This window comes from Falco biarmicus, chromosome 6 (genome assembly GCF_023638135.1).
Source record: "Falco biarmicus isolate bFalBia1 chromosome 6, bFalBia1.pri, whole genome shotgun sequence".
Classification (NCBI taxonomy): domain Eukaryota; kingdom Metazoa; phylum Chordata; class Aves; order Falconiformes; family Falconidae; genus Falco; species Falco biarmicus.
This window is the reverse complement of record NC_079293.1, coordinates 50,103,238-50,123,169: the sequence shown is the minus strand read 5'-3', so window position 1 is coordinate 50,123,169 and position 19,932 is coordinate 50,103,238. Positions and strand designations below refer to the sequence as shown.

At 41.3% G+C, this 19,932-nt stretch overlaps 1 protein-coding gene across 5 annotated transcripts in view; it reads right to left on the bottom strand.

Annotated features, from left to right (window-relative positions):
• Positions 1–19,932, bottom strand: part of HIVEP2 (HIVEP zinc finger 2) — a 145,819-nt gene that overhangs the window by 114,031 nt on the left and 11,856 nt on the right. For 2 of the 5 annotated variants that reach the window (XM_056344616.1, XM_056344619.1), the window contains exon 1: positions 12,905–13,219. The exons of the other annotated variants lie outside the window; for them this stretch is intronic. The gene's annotated coding sequence lies outside the window, so the exon portion shown is untranslated. Of the gene's footprint in view, positions 1–12,904; positions 13,220–19,932 lie in introns of those variants that run through there. 5 annotated transcript variants of the gene reach the window in all.

Below are 19,932 nucleotides of genomic sequence, written 5' to 3'. Positions count from 1 at the left end.
TATTTAAAATAATAAAAAAAAATACTCATTGGATTCTCTCTAGCATGATACACTCCACCAGCACTACTTAATTAATCGAGCGTATTGTTCTTTTCTACAGTAGGATTTGCTTTGACCTTTCTCTTTGACTATTTCTTTTAAATTCTGCCCCTCTTTTTCATTAATGTTAGCGATCACAAAATATATCAAGGGTGACAGGCAGTAAACATTACTGGAGGCTGTTGCACTTGGACTGTGATGTGGATGGTCATCCGGAGGCGGGTGTTTGAGCTCCGAGTTAGAAGGTCACTCAAATACCCGTTCCTCCAAATATCAACACTTTTGGAAAAAAACCTCCAAGATCAAGATCTAACACCAAGAGTATTTCACAGTAATTTCTATTTCTATTCCAGCCACAGTAATGACACTTTCATTTCAGAGAACAAAAGCCATTAAACAGACTATATTATGAAAGGCAACAGTAGATGCTGGGGCTATGAAAGCTTGGGGAAAAACACCCTGTTCTCTAACACTGCAAGTACAGGTGAGAGACACGCAGAAGATGACAGAGAGTCTGAAAAAGCACAAAGAGATCTGATAACTAATCAGAGACAGAAACCCATCCGAGAGTCACAACTATCTTTGCAGGCTCTGAAAGACAGAATTAAATTGACTTAGTACTATATTCAAAAATTAATTTAATTAGCTGCCATTAAGCAGGATAAGTATGCAGTACCATGTTGCTCTGACAAGCTGTCTCCAGAAGGGTAAGTGGAAGGTAAAATCTTACTTTTCAGGATGAGATTACGGCTGTGCACTGGGACAGAAGGCAATGGCATGTCTGCTGAGGGCTGCTTAAAGTTAGTGCTGGACATTTCATCTCACACTATAAAAGGATGGTACGTGATAGATGAGCCACAAGTGCGAGTTTCAGATTCTGCACATTTATTCATATGGCTGTGCAACTTCATCTCTTTCTGGTGTTGCCACTTACGTGAAGATGACAGCCTCAGTATAACCCTCTGCCAGGAGTTTTTTCTCCATTTTCTCTTAGTCAGAGCTGTCCCTGAAAGGACTAGAATACCCTCGGTGCAATTTATTTATTTTTGTTTTTAAGAGAGCATATCGGTCCTTAGCTGGAAAAACAAGGTCTGTGCAGGAGGTGGTTTCTATGCTAATCTGGCAGGCTGCCAGATCTGCTGGCTGCTGCGCACCTATCATGTTTTATGGGGTTACCCGTGGCACCTCTGCTCTGCTCCCAGCATCTACCAAAACTTCTGCCTTCTCTACATGGCATACAATCTACACATCACAGTGCAGCCTGCAAGCAGAGTGGCAGTGGTTGACAGAGAATAAAGTAGACTCAAACTATGGCCACAGTCTACAAGCAGATAGTGACAACTGAAGAATCGATGGTAAAACACAAAGGAAATCCAAACTAAGTGTTCCCCTGAGGAAGACTTGGAGGAAATAGAATAACACATTTCAAAGCAAGAGTCCCATGCATATGAGACTTCACAAGCCTCACCTTCTCATGCCTCCTTCTATTCAACGATAAATACAGTAGTGAGGAAAGGCATCTCACTGTCAGTGCTAGAAATTCTGCTTATTTGCAAAGCAGGCACTTGCATCCCAGGCTGTGATCAGGAAGCTATTGCTCACATCACTTATATTAATATATATCTCAGCCCTGTCACACCAGAACCAAGCCAGATTTACCAGGCAAGACAAAGTAGCTTTCACCATTCCATCAGCAAGTCATTAGGGAGGTGTTCCTCCATGACAGGACACAACTGCACAGTAATATAAGCTCTCAATTTAGGCTGGCAATGTCCTTCTCCCTGCCACGACTCCTCTCACCGGGACTGTCTTTAGGCTGCATGACCTTGTGTAGCAGTTCACAGATTTTAAGAGCAAGCACAACACACCATGTGCCCTTCTCTGGCACTACATTAATCACCCTACTTTAATGACTTCTACTGATAAACCACTCTGCGTACCTAACCATCCTTCCCAGTGGCTGCACCTAAAGTAATAAATCATATATGCCCTTTCCCATACTCTGCCACTCTGTAACCCTCTAGCAGAGACAAAGCCACTGAGAACAGCAGCTGACAATTAGGGGTTAAAACCTGCAGGGATCAAGAGATGCCAGTTTTACTAGCCATTTGATGGGTGGCCTTGAATCTCTCAGTCTATGTATTCTCATACTTAGAGAGAATAACTGCATTTCTTTTCAGCTACACTGAGAACCACAGATACTAGATACTACTCATTACTGGTATGTATCTACACCACCTATTACTATATATAACTACAGGTAAGAACTGCCTTAGACTAAACAAACAGCTACAAACAGAGAACATATGATTTTATAGTATTAATTCTTAATTATTTCACTCTTCCAGGAAACTCAGGTCCACAGCTGAGCACGAATAAAGACACAAGATCTCTATGATAAGAAAAGCAAAACAATGGCCTGACATGACCTAACGAAAGCACAGGATACTACCCCCCCAGGGTAGAAATCTCCTTATTCCAACACTTCCTTTCAAGTGCTCCCAATATGTTACTAGACAAAGAAACAAGAAATTCACTTTTGCAAGGCAGTAACATTTTTTAAAATAGCAGCATCTGACATTATTCCATAAATCTTTCCCAAAATCAATGTGCTTTATATCAGAAGGGACCTTTAAACTCCAGAACAAAACAAATTTAGGTTTGAATTACAACATAAAGATACATGCAATAAACTTTTAAGTATGTCAAAAGCTTCACTGAAAAAAGGTTTGCTGAAGGTTTAACATGGAGCTAAAAGGCTCACATGGCGTTGCAAGATTGACTTCTGTGCTGCTAAGCAATGTATGGTGCTGAGAGTTCCATCAACTCATAGGGCTTGAGAAACAGGCTGAGCTCTTAGCTGCCACAGATTTCATATCTGACCATGAAGGACATCTCACATCTGCCTCTGTTTTTGACCCCTGTGATAACATTTTTTTCCTCTGTTCATCTTTATCTATCAAATACTTACACTGCAAGTTCAATGTGTCTGAAGACTTAAAGACAAGGAGGCCTACATCTTCACTGAAACCTTTAGATGTTACCACAAGGAAAATAATAGTCACCATAATAAAAAATCATGTATATCACACAAATCCACCATTTTATCATTTTCACACAGCTTCCTATCCGGGAAGTATTCTTAAAGGAATAAACTCTGCCTTCCTCCCAAGATCTCTTTTGTAGCCTTGTTTCCTATGTAAAAAAAAAAACCTGCAATCACACGCTGTGTGTAATGTCACGCCTGTGTCTGTCTGTCTTCCCCTAATAACTTCTCTACAGACATTTAACAAAGAGGTAGCAATCTGAAAATTACTCAGTTGGAAGAAGCTCCTTCTGATTCCAGCTTGTGCTCAGACAAGAGACAGACTGCCAGCATCCACACTAAAGGAAAAATCTTCCACGTTGACTCATAAGACAACACAGGATCTGCAGGTAAAATAAATGTACAGAGATGCAAAACTGTGCTGAAACCTGAAGTTCACAACTACAGGTGCACCTGTATGGCTGAATAAAAAGTGGGAAAAAAAGCAAGTTTGAGCACTGCAGCACACTGCTCAATAGCTCACCTCCTGTGTGTTTTTGAACCACTCCAACCACCTCCTCACAAGCCAGGCCTGCTGTCAGGAGGGCCGCTGTAGCAGCAAGGATGTGACCAAGCCAGTACGACCTGGCTATCAGTTCAAGGGTCAGTCCTTCGCCTCCTTTTATACAGCAGCCCAAACACAGCAGGGACTGCATCCAAAAGACAGGCACTTACAGGAAGCTGGGGTTCATGATTTCTGCTGCATACGGAAAAATCTGAGGCATTTTCTAGGGCATCTCGTGGGGGCAGTACTGAAGCAGAAAACCAGGGGATGGGAAGGTTCTCAAATACACACATGTACCATTGCCTCACTAACCTTCCATCCTACCACTCTTCTACCTTTGACCTGAATTTGAATGTTGGTGCCGTAAGTCAAGATGTATAAAAGCACCAGCTGGGCGATATCCCCGCTAGAACTGTTTCTGGAGTTGAGCTTCGCTGCCCAGTGCACAGCTGCTCCAGACTGAGTGCCCAGCCCCCACCCCCCACCCCCCCATGGCCCCTGCCTGCTTTCATGTCCCTCCACACTGGGCACTCCCAAATAGTCTCCTCTGAGTCTCGTATTATTGCGACAAAAATCTGCTACTGCAGACATGGGTTTGTTCCTTACACATCCTAAACCCAGTACTCATTACACATTTAAAAATAGTAACCTGTGCATAATTCTAAATTTTGAACCTTTACATTCAGGGGACAAATCAATAGAGAGCACATGCAGTTTATTTCACAGAAGTATGCATCACCCAGAAAGAGCTGTGAAAACACTCACTGCTTTACAGTTCTCTACCCAAAAATGTTCAAGACTGAAATTCAGTAACAGAAAGGTCTGTGACTTTGAAAGTGTCAGTTAAATAGTGGACAACACACTACTGTACCAGAACTCCACAGGTATATTCATTATACCTTCCTCTTAGTGGTCTGCCTTAAGTCCTTTTCACCCACTGTTTCCACCAACACTTTATCTCGAGGTCTTCCACATCCCAGCAGCGTCACAACAGGAGTCTTACCAACTGCTTGTCTAAAACTGAACTACTCCTCCTTAATGTCCTGACAAAGGAAACCAGTGTTGCCCCCTGACCCAAACCTTTAAATTCAGGTGCTAATTATTCCCTCGCTGAAGTCTGAAATCTGTCAGTCATTCCCTGTGTGATATCCCCTTGCCCAAATCCTGTCCTCAAAATCTTTCTGTATCAGGAGAAACCTTCCATATCAGGACTTCCCTCTGAGTCATCACCTCCATTACCCAATCTCGGAAAGAAACATCTGTAAAATTGGGAATCTGTGAACAGACATCAATGGGATCCTCTTGGGCCACACACACTAATCTGTTAAGGATCAACTCCAGCCAAACGCTTCCACAGCAGGGACCTGCAGTTTCCAAGGGGATGGTTTCAAGATTCAAGTGAATCTTTGGAAATACTAAATTGTTGAAGGGAAAGCAGTAAGGGTTTAGGTAGTGGCAACTGAAATCCTGGTAAAATGAGCTGTTTAGCAGATCATTAACCGCACGTGGTGAAGGCTTTCACTTTCTTCATACTGGGGAACAAATGAGTAAAACTGGTCAACTGCTAGCAGACACTGCTCTAATATTGAGCATGAAACTTTACAGAGGATTGATAAGAAAACAGACAGGTGTCAGCACTGAATTTCCCATGAACAGAGGTCTGTGGCCTAGCTATCCAACCATCATGGGACGAGAAGTTTGAGTTTGTGACCTGTATCTCACTGGGAAAAGGCTACAAAGCTCCCATTGCCAGAGTGTCTCCCATGGAGTTTTCCAGGCATGACGCAGTGCAGTATTTGAATAATCCTGAAGCCCTCAATTAGAAGGTACTGCTTTGAAAATGGTGGGAGAAAAGCCAGGATGCTGTAACAGATGTAAATACACACACAGAGGACACCCCTGAGTAGACATTACAGTTGCAAAGAAAAGGTTGTAAACCTGAAACAACACAATATTGTCTCTCCAGTTCTGTCACTATTGGCTGTTTCACCAAAATGTAACAACAAACCAAAAAAAATATAAACAAGACAGATGAACTTCGCTGCCCTGTGGAAAAGCAGTGTATCTGCCAAGAAGTATGCTTGTGCTACTGCCACTGCAACGCAGAAAAGTGGGATCAGCAGCAGGTGAATTACAACCAGCAGCACTGGAATTACTACCTTATTTTACTGTAAAAGTTAAAAGAAAAATTGCTGTATTTTGTTACACATCACAGATTATATTAAAACACATATAGACATTAATGACACCTCAAACATACTATCTGTATAATGAAAAATGTGACAAAACAACTTTTAATTTATTACTTATTCCCACATTTGATAAGAAAAAAAACATTGTATCAATTTATTTATTTTATACTACCAAAAGCATCTTATTTGAAACCAGTAATTTCTTTCCACTACCCTTTTGTAGCATTCTGCTTCTACTTTTGCACTCAGAGTTTCATCTGTTGGTGGGAGGAAAAAGATTTGAGCAGCTAGAAGTAAGTGCAACTACAAGAAATGTAGTTGAAAGACAGATGACAGCAGGATGGAACACGTAATCAGAATATTTTAGAAGTCTAAAATTTTTCTTTCTATTGATATAATATGGACAACAGATGGGTTTTTAAATGCAGCTCTTGGTACAACTTTGCATGTGAGAAGGAAAATAATTTGGAGTTCACGGGAACAGGAGCAGATTGTTCTGTGGATCCAGTTGGTGTCATTCTACAGCCTTAAACTCCCCTGCAAAATACTGTAAGCAGAACAGCAGGAGTCCCAAAATTCCCCACGCTGGCTCCAGCTCAATAAGTCATTTCTATTCAGAAAATATATAAGCATATACTTAACTTCAGGAGCACATGTAGGACACAGTAATTTCACTATGACTTGGGAATCTGCCCGAAATTAAAGTTTCACTTAGGAATTTTGCTAATCAAGCACCGGATACATCTGGCAGGTATTCAAGGCCTTCGCTTTTCACTCGGTCTCTACATTACATTTTCTACCTGCCATCGCATCTTCTTTGTTTGCTAAGCAATGTGCTCACCAGTCTGGCCAAGATGGGCCTAGCTGCATGTAGGAGGTACCCAAGCAGCAAAGGACACGACAAGCAGAAAGGACTGCAAACACGCAGGACATCCTTCTGAGTAGGCCACAAGCATCACAGACAGCACAGAGAAATACAAGACAAGCAGTATCAAAAGCATTAAGTTTAATCGCTTTAACTACTTGAATTCTTCCTGTTTAAGTCTTAAACTAGGAAACGGAGGAAAAAAGACCAGTGAGGGAGTGAAGACAAGGCTGCTCACGGTCTGCCTTCTCTCGCCGGTGAGGTTCAGCCCTGACCACCGCAACCCGGGCAGGGCACCACGGTCCTGCGGCACAGCACGCTCCCAGCCACCAGACCACGGCTGTGAAAGACTACCAGCTCTGCGCACGTAGCAATGATGATTAACATTTTCTTCAGAAATGCCTGTCAGTGAAAAGTGCGCGTTGCTAACGAGTGGGTGTGGTAAAGGTTACACGTAGTATAAAACCAGCCCCATCCGCAGGTCTCCTCAACACTCCCACCATCGCCTCCCATTCCCCCACAGACATTTACAGAGCTCAGTCACAACATCCTGGATCAGGAGGGAAACAGAGCAACTACGCAACATCACCTGGCATAAATTGTGGGGACTTTTGGGCTGCCAGTGACAGCGAGCTGATTCACAGCTCCCAAAGGTTTAGCGCAGGTGAGGCCGAGTGTCCCTGCAGGCACTCTGCTGGTTTAGGAAGCACTCGTGTCCCTTGTAGACCCCAAAACATTTTGTAGTGCTCCCAGCAGCTGTCTTAAGCCGTCGCTTTGGCAGTTACCCTTTGAACTGCCCGGGTACTTCAAAACACAACTTTCACAGTTGCATACAGCTTTACTCTTAAAACTGGCAGGTTCTGCATGTACCCACTCAACAGAAGTACCTCTTCCCTCTGCTCTGCAAAGCTGGTACTCACTCTAACACTCACTGCAATACAACGTCAATTATAAAAAAAAAATTTACAGATTTCCACCTTGAATTTTACCAGTTTGTTTGGGAGGAAATTTAACTCTTTCTTTTTCTAAACACAGCATTCAACAATTGGATCCAGGTCTATGCATTCTGCCCTTCGCTAATGCCTTAGCTGCTGACTGTACCTTAGCCAGGCTATTTTCGTTCTTTAGGAGACAGAACTGGACTCCAAAGCAGCGGGTACCCTGACTTCTGCAATGACCTGTATGACCTTTAACAGCATAAATACTATGAGCAGACGTGGTCATAGTAAATAGCACAACAACTGATCACTCTGAGAGTGGGCACTTAAAAACAGATACACAAATGAAAAAAAAAAAAAATAAGGTTCAAATCCCACAGTTTTAGCACAAAACTCCTATTGGCTCCCTATGGACTGACAGCAGAACACAGCATCTGTCTACAGGATATCTCCATAAAATAAGGAAGTGGAACTGACATAAAGAGAATACTGCACAATAATGGTATTTTTATGCCTAAGTCATATTTATGAATATAATTCACATGAAAATCAGTAAGGTGTTGTGAATCTTACCCTAAACTCATGAACTGTGCAGCAGAACCAGGAACTGAACCTATGGGTATTAAGTTCCCGCCTAGCCTACTAGTCACTAGACCGTATTTCCTTAGGTAGAGAATAAAGTAAATATATCAAGTCAGCTGCGTACTGTTGAGCTTGTGTGACCACACATCACAGACAGTAAAATATGTCACCATAAATGACCTACTCCATACATATGACACTTCTAGTTTTGATGCAAAGTGTTCAAGTTCCAAGTGCAAACGCATGCAGTAAAAGCAGTTTTACAGGTGAAATAAAATATACATTGAAGCATGGAGTGTTATTCCAGTTTTCAAAGTATCTTTGAAAAATGGTTACACAAAATTGTCATTACCATTTTGAATCCACAAGAATGACACATCAGCGGAAACGAAAAAAATTTCTTTCTCACTAATGAAACCAGGCACCTTACTGCAGCACACTTGCAAGCAAAATGGACTTGCTGCAGAAGGAACTGAACTGGCATGACCACAACAAAGGATTTTAATCTACAAGCACTGCACCGTGGAAAGCAACTGCTTGAGCAAGCATGCTCTATGCAGATAAACCAAATCTTTCATGCCGCACTTAGAAAAACAAATTCCATTCACAAAGCAGTCTCGCTCCAGACATCTCCAAAGTTTGGGAAGGTTCAAAGCCAGGGTCAGCTGAGGTAAAGAAAGACAGCACACACATTTTTGGATGGTGAAACAAGTTCTCTACAATACAGAAGGGTGTTGTATGGTATTGGTGCTTCCAAAAAAACGTACCATGGCAACACTGCTACGGTGTTGAATTCACCTTGGTAAGACTGGCAGCGCATTCAACCCACCCCCACCGCTAGTCTTGTCTACAATAACACAAAAGCTTTTACTTCTCATCCCCGCAAACAGCAGAGCCACCATGACTCATGATCCGTTGCTCCCAAAGCAACGGCACGTTCACAGGGGACAGGCTGTGGGGTAGCAGGACTGCAGCAAGCACAACTACAGGGGAACACTCTCAAATCCATTCCTGTGACAAGAAGCCAAGACCATGTAACCCACTCAGGTTATGCATTATATGAATTTCAGTATTACCTAGAGGCTGATTTCACACACACAATGGCTTTGGGGAGGCTACAAAATGTGTTTCAGCAACACAACCTGGAGAAAGCATGGCCACTGCACAGCTCTAAAGATTATACCATACACATAGTGTAACCAGAGTTGAGAAAGTAAGCCTGCAATAATGAGAAGATTTTATTAAAACTCTCCCATCTTAATCTATTCAGACTAAAATTTTGGTTTTATTAGTCTAACTGTACACTGTGTTTTTTTCTTGAAAAAATGCTTCAATCTGCTAAAAGAAGTCTTCTTGCAGATGGACTGGTAATGAAATACAAACAGAACATTAAATATGAAAAATAATGCACAGCATATTTTTCTCCTTTACTTATTTAATCTTAATTTGCACCTAGTCATTTTCACGCTGAGCATCTTATGTAGTTAAATAATTAGTGTAAATTAAATTTCACCTTTTTTTAACTGGCAGAAATGGTGAATCTGAGTTGGTAATTATTTCAAGTTTTGCTGCAATATGGGAACAACTCAATAACCTGAAGACACTTAAGGATTTGAACAACAAGACACATGGGCTTTTAACAAATCAAGGGGGACGTAACAATTGTGTATAGCAACCTGCAGGGCAAGAATCCCTCTCTGCGGAGCCTTATGACCAGGACTACTAACCTCTGAAGATCTATTCGAGGACCTCAGGATGTGAGAGTTTACTCCTGACCAAGCCATCACCTGCACACACACAGATACATCCCCTTCCTGCCCGTGCATCAGTGACACTCGTGGCAATTACTGTCTTTCATCTGGCAGCCACATACTTGCCCTACTCTGCTCACTCAGATCACGCTTATTTCAACAGAAATTCCACCAGAAATAAAGGCCAGCCCATGATGGCGAGCAACCCTCGCTACTCACAGGCACTGAGCCCAGCTGAGCCCAGCTGTGCCCACCTGCCATGGCTCCAGCCTGTGCTCACACAGCCACAGCTCACACCCCGGCAGCCCTCAGGACACCCCTGTTCACACCCCAGCAAAGGTGCACAGGCTTTCACCGTAACACAATGCAGCAGGCAGCCACAACCCCCCTTGCAGCTATGCCCATCTCATAGGCTCTACAGAAACGTGGGGTGAACGCTCCCCATGGGCCCCACAGTGCTCCCACCTACCCCTGACCTTACAAGTCTCAGCTCTTAACAAAACCACAAGGACTTCTCATCAAAAAGAGTAAGGGAAATTCAAGTAAAGTACACTCAAACCCTCCTAAATAACCACATCAGAAAATTGAGCCCCTGCTACTATTGATAGTGTGCACAAATATTTCAACAATTTTATGACGTCCTTACATAACATTCATCTGCATTAAGAAAATTATGGAGTTGCAGAAAGAACATAACTTTAGTTAGCCAAAAACCACTACAGAGTCTGAAGTAAAGAGTACTGGAGATGATACAAATACAAGCATTTGTTGAACCCTGTATTTGGTTATCATCATGCAGATTCAGGAAAAGATCTTTCTCCACCTACAAGACCTTGGTGTCCTCACATGCCACTACGCAGACCCCCAGCTCCAAGCTTCTGCAGCTGTACCAGTAACACATGACGACACAGAACTAACTCAATCCAGTATAATAAATGAAAATTCTCCTGAACACTGAAATTTCTTGTAAGTTTTCATAAAAAAGCAAGTTCCTTCTGAAGGATGTTGCATGGACAGTCCAAAAGAAATCCTGCATTTGTTTGGAAAATAAGGACATACTGAGAGCAACACTGTCTACTTCCTTACAGTGCCTTTTTGACATCCCTTGGCCATGACCTGAATGGCCTCGTGTGAGAAAATACATGTTTCCGTCTGTGCTTGCTCATCTCCTCCTCTCCATGCTGCTATCAGAAACGGTGCTATAGCTACAGAAGCAGCTTACAGATGTAACTGTTTCTTATTATAACATCTCAGCTGTTGTCTGTACCAATGCATAATCTGCCACTGTGCACATATGGTAGTATATAAGAGATGACCATAAATATCAGCACTCATTTTTGAATATTTGTTGTTGGTAACAATAAAATCTCAAAATACAGCAGTTAATAGCCCTACGCCACAGACTACAGCTATTGAATTTATGCATGAAGGAAGGAAGAATACAGACTTTATTTGGTCAAAATGAGAGTGAGTAGGACAGTCTGAAGGGAAATTCGGGAGCAGTTTAAACCATTTCTTTCCAAGAAGTCATTATTCCCACTCCTTTCCTAAAGACCTGTTATCCTCACACTTTTATTTCCTAACATTATTTAATATTTGTATCCATGCCACTAAAGCAAAAAGTCATCCCAGGATTAACAACTCTGCATGACTTTGAAGATCAGGACTGAATAACAGCAATGAAAATTCTCAAGGAAATATTATTAAAGGAAGATTTAACTTAAAATCAATTGCTTTTATTCTAATTCATTCATATAATCTCTTGCTTCCCCTTTCCATAAGCTGGCTGTAAACTCTCTTGAGACAGAGGACTGTTGTATTGTATACATGCCTAATAACCCTATAGGGGCAGATTTAGAAGAAGAGATTTACATGACACTTTACAGGGGCAATCACAGCTCATCAAGTTATTCTCTTTTATATGTGAAGTCAGTCCCATTTAAGAGAATTTTCCCATTTATTATTCTACAGTGCTTTTTCAAAGGGAAAACAACAGGGGGGGTGGGGGGGGGTGGGGGGGGTGTGAGGAGTGAGGGGTGGAATTTGGCATGCATATATACAAAATCCTCCAAGGACTGCACATGCCTGAGCAAATTCACTCTTCTGTCTGTTAAACATTCCCAACCCAAGACTTTATTTTAAGACACATCCTCATAATGAATAGCTAGACCTTGTCTGTATGGCTGAGAGTATCGACACACAGTATTTATTTCAAAACCCAGTCATATCCTATTCCACAAAAGGTTGAGTGCCATTATTTCTTTGCCTATCTTGCTTTGCCCTGCGTACAAGCATCTTACCAGGCACGATTCACATTACATAACTCCAGCTTGTTAAAAACAAGTTATTTAGCTAGGTAGTGTGATAGATTAATGAAGTAAATCCAGAACTTGCTTCTTACAGAACACAGTCAAAAGCTGCTCCCCTGATAATATGCCTATGCAACATTAAACAAATGAATAAGCAACTGCACCAGCACTGTTTACATTCAAAGTTAATTAAATCTTTCAAATTCAAGATACTGTACTCTAGACTACTCAGTGCTTTTTCTCATGCCACAAGATGCAAAATCCCTAGTGCATATGCATTTTGAGAGTGACCCGCCCCCCCAAACCATTAGAGAATTACAGTTGAATATTGAATCAATTTCACTTGCAAGAACGCAGTATTGCTTTAATGTTTTGGATGACTTTGATGAGACGAAATTCTCCTCGAGTTAGCTGCAAAATGCTCATGTTTCTCAGATAACCGTTCCTACTCATGCCCCTGTTTTGGTTACGAAGTGTAAAAGCAGCAGCCGGAGAGGGTTAAACAGGTTTCCTGTCAATGCTCTCTGCAAGAAGCAAGCTTCTGTATTACAGCAAAGCAAAGAAATCTGTTCAGGCCCTGTATATTCAGCATTATTCAGCACTATTGGGACCACATTCCAGGATCCCTCAATGCCCACCTGACAGTGTGTCCTCTATATTATGCAAGTGATGTGGTCTCCCCAAGGCAAGTCATCACCTGACCATCCTGGTCTTTGCAGCTGAGCTGTATCCAGTGACATGCTCCCTGGAGCAAGCCATTGCCACATAACTGTATTCTCTTCTCAGTCACTTCTCCAGGTGGAAAAAAACCCCCATAAAAATCAAAATGCTCATATTTCTAGCATCACCACCACAGCAGAGCAATACAGAGGCGACTGGCTGCCCCGGAGAAGAGGCAGCAGCAATGGGGGCCCTGTGCGAGCACCGGCTGGCTGCCGAGCCCAGACCTGAAACTAGGTCTCAGCCTGCTCGACTGCAGGGGAAGGGAGAGAAAAAAAAATATTAAAAAAAAAAAAATTAAAAAGGCAGCACTTTCTCAGAGCAGGAAGAAGGGGAGGCCATGAGCGTTTCCTGTTGTGCAGCTGAAACAAGCAAAGACGTCATTACATTTACACTCCCTCAGGGTGTCAGCAGATTGAGGGCCAAAGTTCAGTCATTTCCAATGCACTGCAAGGAGGGAGGTTTTGGAGGAGAAACCAGCAGTGGCTTTATTGCTAACAGCGTTCTCTGCACTTGCATAGCAAAACAGCTAAGCAGCGTGTTACCAGGCTCAGCTGCAAAGGATTGTATGTGACTAGAAACAACATTTGCTCAGGAGCCATGCTGCTCTTGTTTTTCTTCTACAGCTTGTGTAAGAATATCACTACAATATAGAAATGCACAAAGCTCTCGCTACAGCCTATACTTCTCCAAGCATCTGGAAATCAAGTCTTACATATTTTTGGATCCCATTGAGTAGAACATGTTTTGTGAATGCATCTGGGGCACAAGCGGAGTGTAAAACTACAGGATTCCCTTGTCAGATATGGCTGACAATCCAGCAAAGTGAATACAGATGCTTCTTTCCAATTTCGTCCCTGCCTTTCTGAAGCAGATAAGGGCCCAGCTCAAGGAAAAAAGTAAAGTGGCAGTGGGAGTTCAGCATTTTGTCCATCTGACTCTAAGTAAATCATCAGTATATTTACCTGGCAAGTGTAGGGAGAACCTGGATTGCCACTCTACCCACCATGCTACCTTCTTAAGTTAAAAACTAGAAAGGCTTTCTTAATGGAAAGCATCATTAGGAATGCAAATGAGACTACCCAGGAGGTTTCAGAGTCTCCACCCACTGGAAGCTCTAAAAAGCAATCTGAGCAACAATCCATAGGAAATGGTTTGGTTATAGCTGATCCTCCCCTGGAACAGAGGGATGCACGGGCTTACAGTACACTCTCACTCATGAGACACATTCTAGACCCATTTTAGTTAGTCTCTGAACAACATGTCAAAACACAGTGATAAATACAGTCAGTCCCAGCAACAACCTCTGGTGTCCAGGACACTAGACTTTTCCACTGTACACTGACTAAGACTGCTTGGGTAGCAGTGCTCTACTTGATAGATGCTGATTTTCAAATAGAGGGACTTAATTCAACAAAATTCAATTTAGAAGGTTACAAAGAGTTTGGAAAATGCTTTTCTGCATTTTCATCTCATACCGCCATCAGTAGTTGAAGAGTATTTTTGCCACGTTTCTGCAATAACCACCCTGTGGTCACACCGGGAACTGAAGCCAGCCTTTCAGCTCTAGTAATTCAGAGCTGAAACTAGGGATCCACGTTTGTATCCAGGACTCATAATAAATCATGTATTTCACGGGACATATGCAACACCACCGGCTTGCCAAAACTGCTCATTTTACTAAAAGAAGGTCAAAGATAGTATTTTTAATTATTTATAAACTAAACATTTTGGATATACTTTTAAAAACATGAACTAGTTTTGTTGTTTTCTACCCTTTCTTTTAGAGGTAAATTTTTCAAAGACAGCTTATCTTGAAGATTCACTGCCCAGTTACCATGAAGATACCTCTACTGCCTCTTGTTCTGACATTAGCTTGAAGGCTTAATCCTGAAGGTTGTCAGTCTGGCACTAATCATCAGGACTCTTCAATATTAGAAAAGCAGACAAATGAGTCTTTGGTGTTGGCAACAATTTGCAGTACACAATACATAATCTGCGGGAGAAAATCAGATTCTAACTCTGCACCAAACTGAAGAAGCATTAACTTTACCAAAGACAGTTTGGATTGGCTCAATCGGAGTAAAGCAATCAGAATCTGCCTTTTAAAAATGTGGGCGCTGGATCAGAATCCAGCCCATATGATACACAGTGATGGGTGTAGGCCATGACAGTCTGAGAGAAAGAAAGTAGGAACAAAACCTTCAGAGTACTCTAAGAACGCTTCCATTGTGCACAGCATCCTAAACAGCATCTAAGCAAGCCATTCAGTTTTCTGAAATGTGACCATAAAGTACTACACCCATTCGGAATAAGCTTGGCCAATTATTTTTAGCACCACACCTTAAAACTAAAGAAATGCACCCACAATTTGGGTGCTTTTGACTGTACTGAGACAATTACCACATGGCACAACCATAGCATGCGGCCCAGATATGCAACCATTCAGCACCAGCACAGAGTATTGCAGTAGACATTTTTCATACATATATGGCTGCCTATTGCAATACAGTGCCTGTTAAAGAACAGAGAATATAAGGGACAGCAGTGTTTTCACACACCCATCCATGTCCTGAGAATTAATCTTCAAGTAGTTACATCTTACTGTTCTGTCAGTTGAAGATCGGTATTAAACCATCTCTGCCATGGTTTGAGGTGAGAAAGTACGTTCTCTGCAGTATGCTTTGCATCCAAATATGACCTCAATATGTTTAAAAGAGCTGTATCTGTTGTGTTGGTTTTATTCATTTAAAGTTCAAAATTTAAAGCAAAGGGACAGATGCAAACTGAACTGGCCTCACTGTCAGTACCCTTGGTATGCTGATGAAAACACGTGCTTTTCCACTCCAAAATAGAAGCTGGTTAACTACAAATACTTATGGAACACAACTCTTACACGCTAAAAGCTGGCTACCTACAAAATATTTAACACCTTTACAGATTCCCACAAACTCAGTTACACTTTTACCCTTTACAACACATCTGTGCAATACTTACAACAAAGCCTCTGTATCATATCACTTGGGAATCTAAACTACATACAAGATTTTTATAATTCTTTCAGTTCCATTTGAAGGAACATTTGAGAAATGTAAGTGGAAAAGCCATTATCTTGAGATTTTTTTGTTGAACTGTCTCATCACTAAGGGAAGTCTCTCAAGCAATCCTATGAACAGATAATTAAAATATCCTGTGACACTTTTATGGGGAAAATAAGGCAAATAAAGACTACAAGGTCCAAGCTGCCAAACACCTGATAACAGGTAATTATTTATCTTCAAAATATATGTGGCAGAAAACAGAAGGGGGAAGGGGGGGGGGCTTCTTTTTCACCATAAACCTAGTATCCAGCCTAAATGCAACAGTACACAAGAAGCAGCCTGAGAGACTGCCCACCACTGAAGGACACAATCCAACCACCAGTGAAGTCACAGCAATCAGAAATTCCTAGAGTGTTCTCCATCATCTGCCTTCTCATCTACCACACTCTGCTGCCCTGTTCTGTGCTCTCCTGCCCCCAGAGGGCTCTGCCTTCAGCATTGGTCTCCCTCCACGTACCTCAGGGGGTCTCCAAACATAAGGATGCACAACCTCCTGTTCAGAAGCTACTGGAAAAATGCCATGTTGCAAAGAGAAAAACACTACTACGATTATGTAGTAAGGATCGGGTTTAAGATGAAAACATAAACCTTCAATTTCAAATGGGATGATCCCATATATTGCAGATGTACACGAGTGTCTGTATAGTGTGAGAGTATATAGGCATGTATGGTGTATGTATGCATATGTACATACATGCACTCGTGTATGTGCATGTGTATGTAAGATAATGTATATGTTTGTATATATAATTATATGTATACACACACAAAATAAAAGTTAATATATGAAAGTGATTCGGCTAAGTGGAACCAAAACACGGTGATTTTAACTATCTTTTGTAAGTAATGACTTACGGAGATTCTTGGACAAGACACATTAAGTCCTGGAAGCTAAGCAGGGGAAAGGCAAGCCTTTATTTTGGGGCTTGCTCAAGTATTAATATTTCATTTCAAATGTCTAACCAAGGCAAAGCAGATCGGAAATTCATGTTTAGGAACCTGCAGTTTTCAACAATAGGTAACCTAATTTCAAGAAACCAAAAGCAATCACTAAAATATTTATTGAAATTGCTTTCATGGAAACAATGAGAAAACACTATAAAAATGTTAAAAATATTAAATCAGCTTGACTGCTTCTGTATCTCATGAATTCAACAAGAACCTAGGCAACAATAATATTTAGAATAAATATTTTTCTTATGGGAATAGCATTTTCACTCAAATTGACCAGATGATATCAATTAAAAAAACAAAGATTAGATACAGAAAGCACATCTACTGACTTAAAAATGAAACTGTACTCCAGTGAGTACAGAGCTTGTTTAAGACGACACTTGCTTTTCCTTTCAAAGATCTTCTTTCCTAGGCTTCTTTCCTTTACAGTATTTTGAACTAATTTCAATCCATACGATGAAAATCTGTTCACTAAAATTTCAGAAAGCAGACATTACTCAGTGTAAAATACTGCACACATATAAAGAGATTAATATATCAAAGGCAAATCCAATACCGATTCCAAACTCTGCACTTATGCTATATGCCCACTTCAAAAAAAAAAAAAAAGACTAACTGAAATAAATAATCATCAGTGATACAAAAATACAGTAACTTTCTACGCAATATACCATCTGTTCCAACAGAAAACCATGCTGCAGCAAGCCACAGGGGCTACAGAGACGAAAAGCCCTTGTAGAAGAGCCAAGCACTGTAATGAGCAGTTTCAGAAGCTGTGGAAAAGCATACCAGCCACCACAGTAAGGAGACAACCTGTAACACACTCAGTGGGAACTTGCCGTCCTGCAGGCTGGGGGGACCTGGGCTGCCACGATGTCCTGAGAGAGCTCCCAGGATCTTGCAAACCCAGGGTCAGAGGTTTACAGCGTACCAGTAAAGCCAAGCAGTGCTGAGGAGCAAGTGCCAGTTGTTTGAGATTCCTGTAAAAAGCCATGTCAAAACACCACAAAGTTTTGTCTCCAGAGTTACAGACACAGTAAACTGGATTTCCCCAACTACTCCTCCACAGATCACACCTCCACCAGTGCTGCTCCCTGCTCTTGTACTATGAATCTAGCATCTGCACACAGAAATAGTTTCTAGAACATGGGAATGAGCACCCTAGTATGCCTGCTACCCCTGAGGCTCATTAAAAATAAGAGTTGCTGTTGCATGCCAGATGCTTGCTCACTGTTGTGTGCCTTACAGCAAATAAAGTGCGAGCCTTCCAGCCACTCAGGCAAAAAGGCAGGCAGGAGAGACCCAGATCAAAGAAGTACTAAGGGGTGCTCTGTTATGGTTAGGAAGGCCAATTAAGGTGTGCATCCCTCTCCTTCCAGCTGGCAAAGTCTCATGTACTCAGCATTATGTAGTAAGAATTTACTTCTGCCACTTCTATTATTATTCATTAGGTGTGTGTTAAAAAAGCATCCTACCTTTCCAGCTTTTTGTTGCAATATCACACCAAATACAGGCTTCAGGGCAAGGTCTGAGTTCTTTAAACCATGCTTGTAAAAGCTTTGCTTTTGCTCTCTGTCACCATCCCCAGAACAAATGATGGCATCACAGAACCCTGGGCAATTAGGAGACCATACCTGGACTGGAGGGAATTCATGAGCCAACACATTATCACAGCTCTCATTAATAAAATAATAAACTGTGCAATTACAGTGGGTTGTACACATACCTCAGGGTATGCAGTAAGGCACAAATTTAGAAATGGAATGTTTCCAACAAGCAACAACTTAAACAGGCAAGGATCCTTATCAAACAATTATGTTACTCAAGAACTACTCCAATAACTGGCCCTTTTTGCCCAAGGTTATGCATTCTGAAACCATATCATAAGCTTTGGTTGACCTGGGCTTTTTCCTTTTCCTTTTTTGTTTGTGGTATTTAAAACAAGAAAATAGCTCATATCCCCTCCAATCAACCCATCAGGTGCAATTCTTTCAAAATTACATCTAAAAATGGGAAAGTGCAGAGAGAAACCCAGTTATCATTGATAAGCCAATTCAGTTCAGTGCTACTGAGCTTCAGATGGAGATACATAGGACAGGTAGGTTACATTAGAATGAAACATCACACTAGAACTTTGAAAACCTATTGTAAATATTGTTTTATTGTATTTTTTTTTATGCTGAACCATACCAGAAACAGGAAAAAAAATCTCTGTAATTATGCCACTTGAAACTAGAAGGTATCAGACCTCATTAGGAAAAAAAACCACACCATCAGCAACAAACTGAAATGAAATACATATTTCTCCCATCTTAGTAAGCACTTCCAAATCCAGATAATGAGATTTTACTGAGGAAACAAGCATACAGGACAGGTAACGTCCAGCCCAAGCTTCAAGCTCACAAATTCTTGCTGGAACTACGATGCCCTCAGGAACCCAGCAAGTTCCTTTCTCAGATTAGTTACAACTACAGGAAAAAAAAATTTTAAAAAAGCTAACACCACAGCTCTAAGCCACTGTCGGTTCCAACACTTGTACCTAAGTCTTCGTGCATTTTATATTCAAATCACAATGAAAGCACCTTGGGGTAGATAATATATCTTTTTCTTTCCAAACTACTTTATACCATCTGGCAATGTAACAATCATTTCTGTTGAGAGTGCCTTTTGTTTTATAACTTCTCTGCCTGAAGTATCCAGAGGCTGCTTCCGTGTAGACAGTTTTTCCAATATTCTCACCTAGTGTTACTATATCCAATGAAAAGCAAACATCACAAGCTGAAGGTTTCCATTTCTAAGCTGAGACAGTCACGAGGAGCACTATTTTAGCAGTGTAAGTCCTATCTACAGCTGATGGCAAAATCCTGGCCTCATGAAAAAAAAAAAACAAC